Source organism: Rattus rattus, chromosome 10, assembly GCF_011064425.1.
Source record: "Rattus rattus isolate New Zealand chromosome 10, Rrattus_CSIRO_v1, whole genome shotgun sequence".
Taxonomy (NCBI): domain Eukaryota; kingdom Metazoa; phylum Chordata; class Mammalia; order Rodentia; family Muridae; genus Rattus; species Rattus rattus.
The window spans coordinates 80004302-80015709 of NC_046163.1; the positions used below are offsets into that span (position 1 = coordinate 80004302).

The 11408-nt window shown below is 38.5% G+C and overlaps 1 pseudogene; it reads right to left on the minus strand.

Moving 5' to 3' along the window:
- LOC116910948 overlaps positions 1-9854 on the minus strand; it is a 33866-nt pseudogene extending 24012 nt beyond the window's left edge.
- Positions 9855-11408: the final 1554 nt, after the last annotated feature.

Sequence of the window (11408 nt, forward strand, 5' to 3'; positions counted from 1 at the left end):
TAGGGATAGGGGGAAACAGAAGAGAAGCACAGAGGGCCAGGAGAACGAATGGAAATATGCAACAGTGGGGGAGGGGTAGAGGATGGGGGGAACCTCTAGAATGTCCCAGAGACCTGGGATGTGTGGCACTCCAAGGACACAATGGGAAAGACCTTAACCAAAATGCCTAGCAGGTGGGAGACGGAACCCAAAGAGTGTACCTCCAGTAGATAGACATGGCTTCCAATTGAGGCACAGGTGTGAGGAGCTGTCCGAGGAGCTGTCCTCACATACCCATTACAAGATGGCACCAGCATCTGGCAGAACGCACTTAGTAAAAGGGCAATGAGGCGCCTGGTAACTTCCCTACTTGAAGGGACACGACGTTATGGTACGCCATCTGGCATAATTGGCAGCGACCAGAGAGTGACACGTCCCTAGGCGCAGGATAGTTTCATATATAAGGGACGGTTATTCCTCACTCGGCGTCTCCGCATTGTAAGCTTATGATCTCCCTCTCAAGACGCAGTAAAGCTTTTTCTGTAGAAGGATCCTGTGTGTGCCGCGTCGTTCCTGCTGGCGAGACGTAGTGCGGGACACACAGGGAAACACACCCATCTTCAAAATTCTTCACCCAGAATTGTTCCTTCATAATGGAAATCCAGAAACAAATATGGAGCAGAGAGTGAAGAAAAGGCCATTCAATGACTAGCCTAACTTGGATTCCATCTTGTAGTCAGGCACCAAACACTATTACTGATCCCATGTTATGCTTGCACACAGAAGTGTAGACTGTCTTCTAAGAGACTCTACCATCAGCTGAATGAGACAGATGAATATCCTCACAACCATTCCGCTGAGTTCGGGGACCCCTATGGAAGAGCTAAGGGAAGGATTGTAGAAGCTGAGGGGGATTGCAACCTGGACACCTCAGAGCTTGCAGAGACTAAGCCACTGACCAAAGAGCATATATGTGTTGGTCTGTGGTTCTTGGCACATATGTACAAGAAGACTGCCCTGTATGGTCTCAGTAAGAGAGGATGGGCCTGATCCTGTTGAAACTTGATGCCCCACAGAAGGTAGATGCTGGTGGGGCTGAGGAGTGAGTGAATTGGTGTGGGGGAGCACCCTTTCAGAAGCAAAGCAGAGGGGTTGAAGAGCTCCAGGTTGGAGGATCAAGAAGGGAGGCAACATTTGGAATGTAAACAAATAAAATGATTTAATAATAATAATAATAATAATAATAATAATAATAATAATAATAATAAGGTAAGAAACTAAAAAAAATGTTCAACACACAGAAGTAGACAGTGGAATAGTTGTCTTCAAAAGCTCAGGTAGGCAGGGGAAGGAGAAGATGGTAGAGGTTGGTCAGTTGATAATATGAGATAAGAGTAAAATGCTTGGATTCTTTATTGCTCTGGGTTAACCACAGAAAATGATAGCATTGCCACTGTGTAATTATGGATAGAACCTGACCTCTAGCAGCCTTAATAAATGAGGCTAGGCTTCTTTTTAAAATGCAAATTAAAGAAACAATAGTGAAAAATATAAAAAAGGATATTTATTCAATACGGTCACAACAGGAAGAGGTACAAAGATGTCCAGGTACAACACAATCAAGTTCGTCACTGGAGCTCTGTCTTGAGGCTTCCGTTTAAACAAAAGAAAGACATGCTATGCTCTCATAAGCTTCTTAGTCCTGATCAACTCCTATCAATTACCTTCAGTGTTTCTTATACTGGAGACTGACAAACTCTCAGCACTGTGTGGAATCTTCCTGAAGACAAGCTTTTCTGGCAGGCACCAGGCTTCAGCTTTTTCCTTCCCAAAGCATGAGACTCCTGGGAAACTTCTTAGAGAGAACTGTTTAAATATTCTGATAGTCAAAATGAGAGACACAAGGATATCTTTAGCACAGCTTTCTTCCTGCCAGAACAGTTACTGTGTGTCGCATGTTTCAACTAGCATAGGGATCATTTAGGCTTTATGCTATTTCAAAGATGTTTTAAAACTTCACTTTCACATCTTTGTTTTAAGCACTTTATTCTCTGAGTTGCTGTTGACAGATGGATCTCTTATTCCTTTAGGATTCCTCATGATAACTACACACATGTGCATATGTTTTTTGTCTCAGTTTCTTCTATTTTAATCCTCATTTTGTTAACTTTAAAGGTGTAGAGTTATTTTGTATTTTGTCTTTACAGCTAGTATTTAATGTATTGTGTTACTTAATCATTATTCATTATTTCCTCATGTTGACTCTGCAGGATTTTTTTTCTTATTTGAAGTTTGCCTTTGCTTTTATGCATTTCAGGATGGCCTTGAAATGTCATATGTAGCTAAGAATCATAATCTCCTGATCATTTTACCCTCATCTCCTGAGAATTCTGGGAATACAGGCAGGTTCAATCCTGCCTGGTTTATACAGTGCTGGAGAAAGAGTTCAAATGATTTGATTTCCCACATGCTAGGCAAGCATTAGCTTACTTCTTATGGGTTCAAAGATAAGTAAATAATCAATTTAAAGTAGTAACTGTTTGGTGATTTATATTTAAAATGAGGAAAATAGAAGATAAACTATGAGCTACATTCTTATAAAAAAGGGAATTTTATCTTGTTCTTTTCAATCTCACATATATATACACACATACAAACACCCACACACACACACACACACACACACACACACACACACATACACACACACACACACACACACACACACACAAACACACACCCTTATATATGCCATTGGGAGCCTCCTCCCCATGAATTTACTAGGAAAAAAAAGAAGCCAGCATTCATAATTGATAGACCATCCCTTCAGTCCCACAAAGAATCTTACAATAGTCACATAAGATATTTTTTCTGGCTTCTGAAGTTGTATCTTACGGGTTGCTGCATTATCAACTTAAAACAATATTGAAACTTGAAACAGTGTGGAAACTCCTGAGAAGAGAAATGACAGTCTGCTTAGATTGGGTTGCCTTATGGGCATATTTGTGGCAACATTTTCATTGTTAATTGATGATTATGGGCAATACCATCCTCTAGATTTGTGCCCTGGATGGAGTAAGAATGGAGGAATTAAACTGAGAGGCAAGCATGCATCCATTATTTTATTTGTCTCTCTGTTCCCCATATTGTAGATATAATGTCTCTAGCAGTCTCAAGCTCTGACTTCTCTAGCAGCCTCAAGCTGTGACTTCTGGGTTGTTTCCATTTGAGGGTCATGAAACTGAAATTGTGAAGTAAAATAAACCCTTGCCCATGTAATTTTCTTTCAGGAAATTTTGTCATAGAGACCATAAAGTAAAACTTTTCATTAGAACACTTAATTTTTTGATATGAATGGTAAGACTCTGTAATACCCATGCTGGCAGTTTTCCCAAAAGCCCCTTCCAAGTTACTGAATTTTTCTTCAGCTACATTTTTCCAAGAAAAAGAAGAGAAAGAATGGTTAAAGAAATCTTAAAAGGAGGTGGGCACTCCTGAGACTGCAGAGCAGAAGAGACCACAAACACTGACCACACATGCCCATATCCCTGGCCCAAGAGGAAACTGTATACAGCCTCTGGGTTCCCTTGCATAAGGGCACAGGAGCAGGAAATCCACTGCATCTGAGACACCACCAGAACCTGAAGGGACCAACCTGATAAACAGTTCTTGGAACCCAAATCCCGTGGGAGGGAGAGCTAAACCTTCAGAGAGGCAGACACGCCTGGGAAACCAGGCCCACATCTCTGACTCCAGAGGAAAACACCAAACGCCATCTGGAACCCTGATGCACGGAAGCTACCGGAAAGGGTGGCACATATCTTCCTGGAGGCTGCTGCCGCGGAGAGCTCATAAGCAATACCCCATGAGCAAACTTGAGCCTTGGGACCACAGGTAAGACAAAACTTACAGCTGCAAGCGACCTGACTGGTGAACTCAAGACACAGGCCCACAGGAACAGCTGAAGACCTGTAGATAGGAAAAACTACACGTCCAAAAGCAGATCACTCTGTCCGCATAACTGGCTGAAAAAAAAACAGGAAAACAAGTATACAGCACTCCTGACACACTGGCTTATAGGACAGTCTAGCCACTGTCAGAAATAGCAGAAAAAAATAACACTACAGATATTCTGATGGCGAGAGGCAAGCACAGGAACCCAAGCAACAGAAATCAAGACTACATGGCATCATCGGAGCCCAATTCTCCCACCAAGGCAAACACGGAATATCCAAACACACCAGAAGAGCAAGATCTAGTTTAAAAATAATATCTGATCATGATACTGGAGGACTTCAAGAAAGACATGAAGAACTCACTTAGAGAAACACAGGAAAACATAAATAAACAAGTAGAAGCCTACAGAGAGGAATCACAAAAATCTCTGAAAGAATTCCAGGAAAACATAAATAAACAGCAGAATCCTATAAAGAGGAATCACAAAAATCCCTGAAAGAATTCCAGGAAAACACAATCAAACAATTGAAGGAATTAAAAATGGAAATAGAAGCAATCAAGAAAGAACACATGGAAACAAACCTGGATATAGAAAAACCAAAGGAAGAGACAAGGAGCCATAGATACAAGCATCACCAACAGAATACAAGAGATAGAAGAGAGAATCTCAGGAGCAGAAGATTCCATAGAAATCATCAACTCAACTGTCAAAGATAATGTAAAGCAGAAAAAGCTGCTGGTCCAAAACATACAGGAAATCCAGGACTCAATGAGAAGATCAAACCTAAGGATAATAGGTATAGAAGAGAGTGAAGACTCCCAGCTCAAAGGACCAGTAAATATCTTCAACAAAATCATAGAAGAAAACTTCCCTAACCTAAAAAAAGAGATACCCATAGGCATACAAGAAGCCTACAGAACTCCAAATAGATTGAACCAGAAAAGAAACACCTCCTGACACATAATAGTCAAAACAACAAATGCACAAAATAAAGAAAGAATATTAAAAGCAGTAAGGGAAAAAGGTCAAGTAACATATAAAGGCAAATCTATCAGAATCACACCAGACTTCTCACTAGAGACTATGAAAGCCAGAAGATCCTGGACAGATGTCATACAGACCCTAAGAGAAAACAAATGCCAGCCCAGGTTACTGTATCCTTCAAAGGTCTCAATTAACAAAGATGGAGAAACCAAGATATTCCATGACAAAACCAAATTTACACAATATCTTTCTACAAATCCAGAACTACAAAGGATAATAAATGGAAAACCCCAACATAATGAGGCAAGCTACACTCTAGAAAAAGCAAGAAACTAATCGTCTTGACAACAAAATAAAGAGAAGAAAAGCACACAAACATAACCTCACATCCAAATATGAATATAACAGGAAGAAATAATCATTATTCCTTAATATCTCTCAACATCAATGGTCTCAACTCCCCAATAAAAAGACATAGATTAACAAAATGGATACGCAATGAGGACCCTGCACTCTGCTGCCTACAGGAAACACACCTCAGAGACAAAGACAGACACTACCTCAGAGTGAAAGGCTGGAAATCAACTTTCCAAGCATATGGTCGGAAGAAGCAAGCTGGAGTAGTCATTCTAATATCAAGTAAAATCAATTTTCAACTAAAAGTCATCAAAAAAGATAAGGAAGTACACTGCATATTCATCAAAGGAAAAATCAACCAAGATGAACTCTCAATCCTAAATATCTATGCCCCAAATACAAGAACACCTACATACGTAAAAGAAACCTTACTAAAGCTCAAAACACACTTTTCACCTCACACAATTATACTTGGAGATTTCAACACCCACTCTCATCAATGGAAAAATCATGGAAACAGAAATTAGACAGAGACGTAGACAGATTAAGAGAAGTCATGAACCAAATGGACTTAACAGACATTTATAGAACATTCTATCCTAAAGGAAAAGGATATACATTCTTCTCAGCTCCTCATGGTACTTTCTCCAAAATTGACCATATAGTTGGTCAAAAAACGGGCCTCAACAGGTACAGAAAGTTAGAAATAATCCCATGCGTGCTATCAGACCACCACGGCCTAAAGCTGGTCTTCAATAACAATAAGGGAAGAATGCCCACATATACGTGGAAGTTGAACAATGCTCTACTCAATGATAACCTGCTCAAGGAAGAAATAAAGAAAGAAATTAAAAACTTTTTAGAATTTAAGGAAAATGAAGGTACAACATACCCAAACTAATGGGACAGAATGAAAGCTGTGCTAAGAAAAAAACTCATAGCTCTGAGTGCCTGCAGAAAGAAACAGGAGAGAGCATATGTCAGCAGCTTGACAGCACACCTAAAAGCTCTAGAACAAAAAGAAGCAAATACACCCAGGAGGAGTAGAAGACAGGAAATAATCAAACTCAGAGCTGAAAACAGCCAGGTACAAACAAAAAGGACCATAGAAAGAATCAACAGAACCAAAAGTTGGTTCTTTGAGAAGATCACAAGATAGATAAACCCTTAGCCAGACTAACTAGAGGACACAGAGAGTGTGTCCAAATTAACAAAATCAGAAATGAAAAGGGAGACATAACTACAGATTCAGAGGAAATTCAAAAAAATCATCAGATCTTACTATAAAAGCCTATATTCAACAAAACTTGAAAATCTCCAGGAAATGGAAAACTTCCTAGACAGATACAAAGGTACCGAAGTTAAATCAGGAACAGATAAACCAGTTAAACAACCCCATAACTCCTAAGGAAATAGAAGCAGTCATTAAAGGTCCCCAACCAAAAGAGCCCAGGTCCAGACGGTTTTAGTGCAGAATTCTATCAGACCTCCATAGAAGACCTCGTACCAATATTCCCCAAACTATTCCAAAAAATTGAAACAGATGGAGCACTACCGAATTCCTTCTATGAAGCCACAATTACTTTATACCTAAACCACACAAAGACCCAACAAAGAAAGAGAACTTCAGACCAATTTCCCAGGGAATATCGACATAAAAAATACTCAATAAAAATTCTTGCAAACCGAATCCAAGAGCACATCAAAACAATCATCCACCATGATCAAGTAGGCTTCATCCCAGGCATGCATGGATGGTTTAATATACGGAAAACCATCAACGTGATCCATTATATAAACAAACTGAAAGAACAAAACCACATGATCATTTCATTAGATGCTGACAAAGCATTTGACAAAATTCAACACCCCTTCATGATAAATGTCCGGGAAAGAATAGGAATTCAAGGCCCATACCTAAACATACTAAAAGCCATATACAGCAAATCAGTGGCTAACATTAAACTAAATGGAGAGAAACTTGAAGCAATCCCACTAAAATAAGGGACTAAACAAGGCTGCCCACTCTCTCCCTACTTATTCAATATAGTTCTTGAAGTTCTAGCCAGAGCAATCAGTCAAAAAAAGGAAATCAAGGGGATACAGATTGGTAAAGAAGAAGTCAAAATATCACTATTTGCAGATGATATGATAGTATATTTAAGTGATCCTAAATGTTCCACCAGAGAACTACTAAAGCTGATAACTTCAGCAAAGCGGCTGGGTATAAAATTACCTCAAATAAATCAGTAGCCTTCCTCTACACAAAAGAGAAACAAGCAGAGAAAGAATTTAGGGAACTGACACCCTTCATAATAGACCCAAACAATAGAAGGTACCTCAGTGTGACTTTAACCGACCAAGTAAAAGGTCTGTACAATAAGAACGTCAATACTCTGAAGAAAGATACTGAAGAAGACCTCAGAAGATGGAAAGATCTCCCATGCTCATGGATTGGCAGGATTAATATAGTAAAAATGGCCACTTTACCAAAAGTGATCTACAGATTCAATGCAATCCCCATCAAAGTACCAATCTAATTCTTCAAAGAGTTAGACAGAACAATTTGCAAATTCATCTGGAATAACAAAAAACCCAGGATAACTAAAAGTATCCTCAACAATAAAAGGACTTCAGGGGAATCACTATCCTGAACTCAAAGCAGTATTACAGAGCAATAGTGATAAAAACTGCATGGTATTGGTACAGAGACAGACAGATAGACCAATGGAACAGAATTGAAGACCCAGAAATGAACCCACACACCTTTGGGCACTTGATTTTTGACAAAGGAGCCAAAACCATCCAATGGAAAAAAGGTAGCATTTTCAGCAAATGGTGCTGGACCAACTGGAGGTCAACATGTAGAAGAACGCAGATCGATCCATGCTTAAAACCCTGTACAAAGCTTAAGTCCAAGTGGATCAAGGACCTCCACATCAAACCAGATACACTCAAACTAACAGAAGAAAAACTAGTGCAGCATCTCAAACAAATGGGCACTAGAAAAAATTTCCTGAACAAAACACCAATGGCTTTTGCTCTAAGATCAAGAATTGACAAATGGGATCTCATAAAACTGCAAAGCTTCTGTAAGGCAAAGGACACTGTGGTTAGGACAAAACGGCAACCAACAGATTGGGAAAAGATCTTTACCAATCCTACAACAGATAGAGGACTTATATCCAAAATATACAAAGAACTCAAGAAATTAGACCGCAGGGAGACAAATAACCCTATTAAAAAATGGAATTCAGAGGTAAATAAAGAATTCACAGCTGAGGAATGCCAAATGGCTGAGAAACACCTAAAGAAATGTTCATCATCTTTAGTCATAAGGGAAATGCAAATCAAAACAACCCTGAGACTTCACCTCACACCAGTGAGAATGGCTAAGATCAAAAACTCAGGTGACAACAAATGCTGGTGAGGATGCGGAGAAAGAGGAACACTCCTCCATTGTTTGTGGGATTGCAGACTGGTAAAACCATTCTGGAAATCATTCTAGAGGTTCCTCAGAAAATTGGACATTGAACTTCCTGAGGATCCAGCTATACCTCTCTTGGGCATATACCCACAAGATGCCCCAACATATAAAAAAGACACGTGCTCCACTATGTTCATAGCAGCCTTATTTATAATAGCCAGAAGCTGGAAAGGACCCAGATGCCCTTCAACAGAGGAATGGATACAGAACATGTGGTACATCCTCACAATGGAATATTACTCAGCTATCAAAAACAATACCTTTATGAAATTCATAAACAAATGGTTGGAACTGGAAAATATCATCCTGAGTGAGGTAACCCAATCACAGAAAGACACACATGGTCTGCACACATTGATAAGTGGCTATTAGCCCAAATGCTTGAATTACCCTAGTTGCCTAGAACACATGAAACTCAAGATGGATGATCAAAATGTGAATGCTTCACTCCTTCTTTAAAAGGGGGAACAACAATACCCTTGGCAGGGAATAGAGAATCAATGATTAAAACAGAGACAGAAGGAACACCCATTCCGAGCCTGCCCCACATGCGGCCCATACATATACAGTTCCCCAATTAGACAAGATGGATGAAGCAAAGAAGTGCAGGCCGACAGGAGCCGGATGTAGATCGCTCCTGAGAGACACAGCCAGAATACAGCAAATACAGTGGCGAATGCCAGCAGCAAACCACTGGACTGAGTATAGGACCCCCGAAAAAAAATCTTAAAAGAATAAAATTGTTAAAGATTGTGATTAATAACAATGTAACACTGACATAACATTTTTCATATCTAAGAATTTCACTGGCACTCTCCTGAAGCTAACCAGCTAAGCCTCATAATGCTTTCTTAGCAAATACTGTCTGGCTAATGTATTTATAACTAGAAAATTGTCCCTACCTGAAACTTCCTGTTTTTGCCACAACTTTGGATACAAAGGATGGGCTTGATACTTCTCTTCTTGTACAAATTTACAAACTTTATAAAAGTTCATTTAAATACAGAAAACTCTCTTCTTTCTATTTTAAATTTTATTAATTCTTTTGGAAAATCAAATCATACAACTCAGTTGCACTTACCTTTCCATTTCTTCATATTTGCCCTTATAACCTTTCTCACAAACCAAAATTGAAACCAAACCAAACAAAACAAAACAAAACAAAACAAAAAAACAAATAAAACAATAAAAAACCACATACAATAAACCTCCACCACAACTACAACCTCCACAACTGCTACCACCAGCACCACCACCACTAACACTACCAGTATAAGCAACACCTACAGTCTCTGTATACTATGCCTTGAACTCACACAACCATTTGTGTTTAGGTACTAAGTGGTGGGCTAAAAGGTATGCAGCACCGTGAAAATTTTCCTTTATATGAAAATGAAAAGTTAATCATTTCATCAGTATAAAACTTTAAATAAAATCTTCAATACAGTTAAAAATTCATGTATATCAGGTAATTTTTGTATGTATACCCTATCCATATGTACGTGATTTATTTCTAACTGTGCAAATTAATATTTCTTTAATCTAACAGTGAAGAATTTAAGGAACCCTGGGCCAGAGGAACCTTCAGAATATACAGTTTTACATGTAATCAAAGTATGGATATCATTTCTTTGCTCAGAGTACTTCCTCATGTCTACACCAAGAGGATGTAACGGGTTCTGTCTGCCAGGGGCCACAGTGGACTGAAATGATAGTGTTCTTTATTTTGATGCTTAATTACCAATGAAATCTTCCAAAAAAAGTGTTATACTATATAGAGATAAATATAGATATAGATGTAGATATAGATGTAGATATAGATATAGGTATAGTTATAGGTATATGTATAGGTAAAGGTATTGATAGATAGATATAGATATAGATATAGATATAGATATAGATATAGATATAGATATAGATATAGATATAGATATAGATATAGATATAGATATAGATATAGATATAGATATAGATTGATTTGAAGTACTTCAGGTCTCTGAGAAAACATATTGCGACCTTTTGAAGGGATAACTCTCCCTGACACTTTGAGTCAATGATATTTAAGGCATGGTGTATTCTTTTTTTCTCAATCATCTGTACAATTTTTACAATTTGAAGATGTTCTTGAAGCAATCTGATGCATATACTCTGAAGATACTCATTCACCAGTGACACTGGAACTGCTGATTTGCAAGTGAATTCAGACGTGCAAGATCCTGTCAGGTCAGGGAATGTCTACCCTGTTGTCGTGCTCAACAAACTCTACATTCCAGAGTTAGACAGATGGTTAGGAAATACTTTTCAATAGGAAAAAAACTACCTATTTTCCATCTTTTTTCTTATGTGTTAGCCCAATAAACAACCTGGCAATTTAACTGAATTTTGAAGTGAGAAAATGGAGAGTTTCTACCTCTAAGAAGTCAATGGTTTAGATCAACAGTCAGCTTTGGAAATTGCAGTCAGTTATAAATCAAGTATGACATAATTGATAGTATAGAAATAAGGTAAGTAAGATGTAAAGGTACAGAGAGCATATGCTTTGTCTTCGGAATAGTGAAATATGTTGGGGCAGTGATTTAGGATCATAAACATTGTGTATGAATAATCTCGTATTGCAATAAAAGATCCTTGTATAGAAAAGTA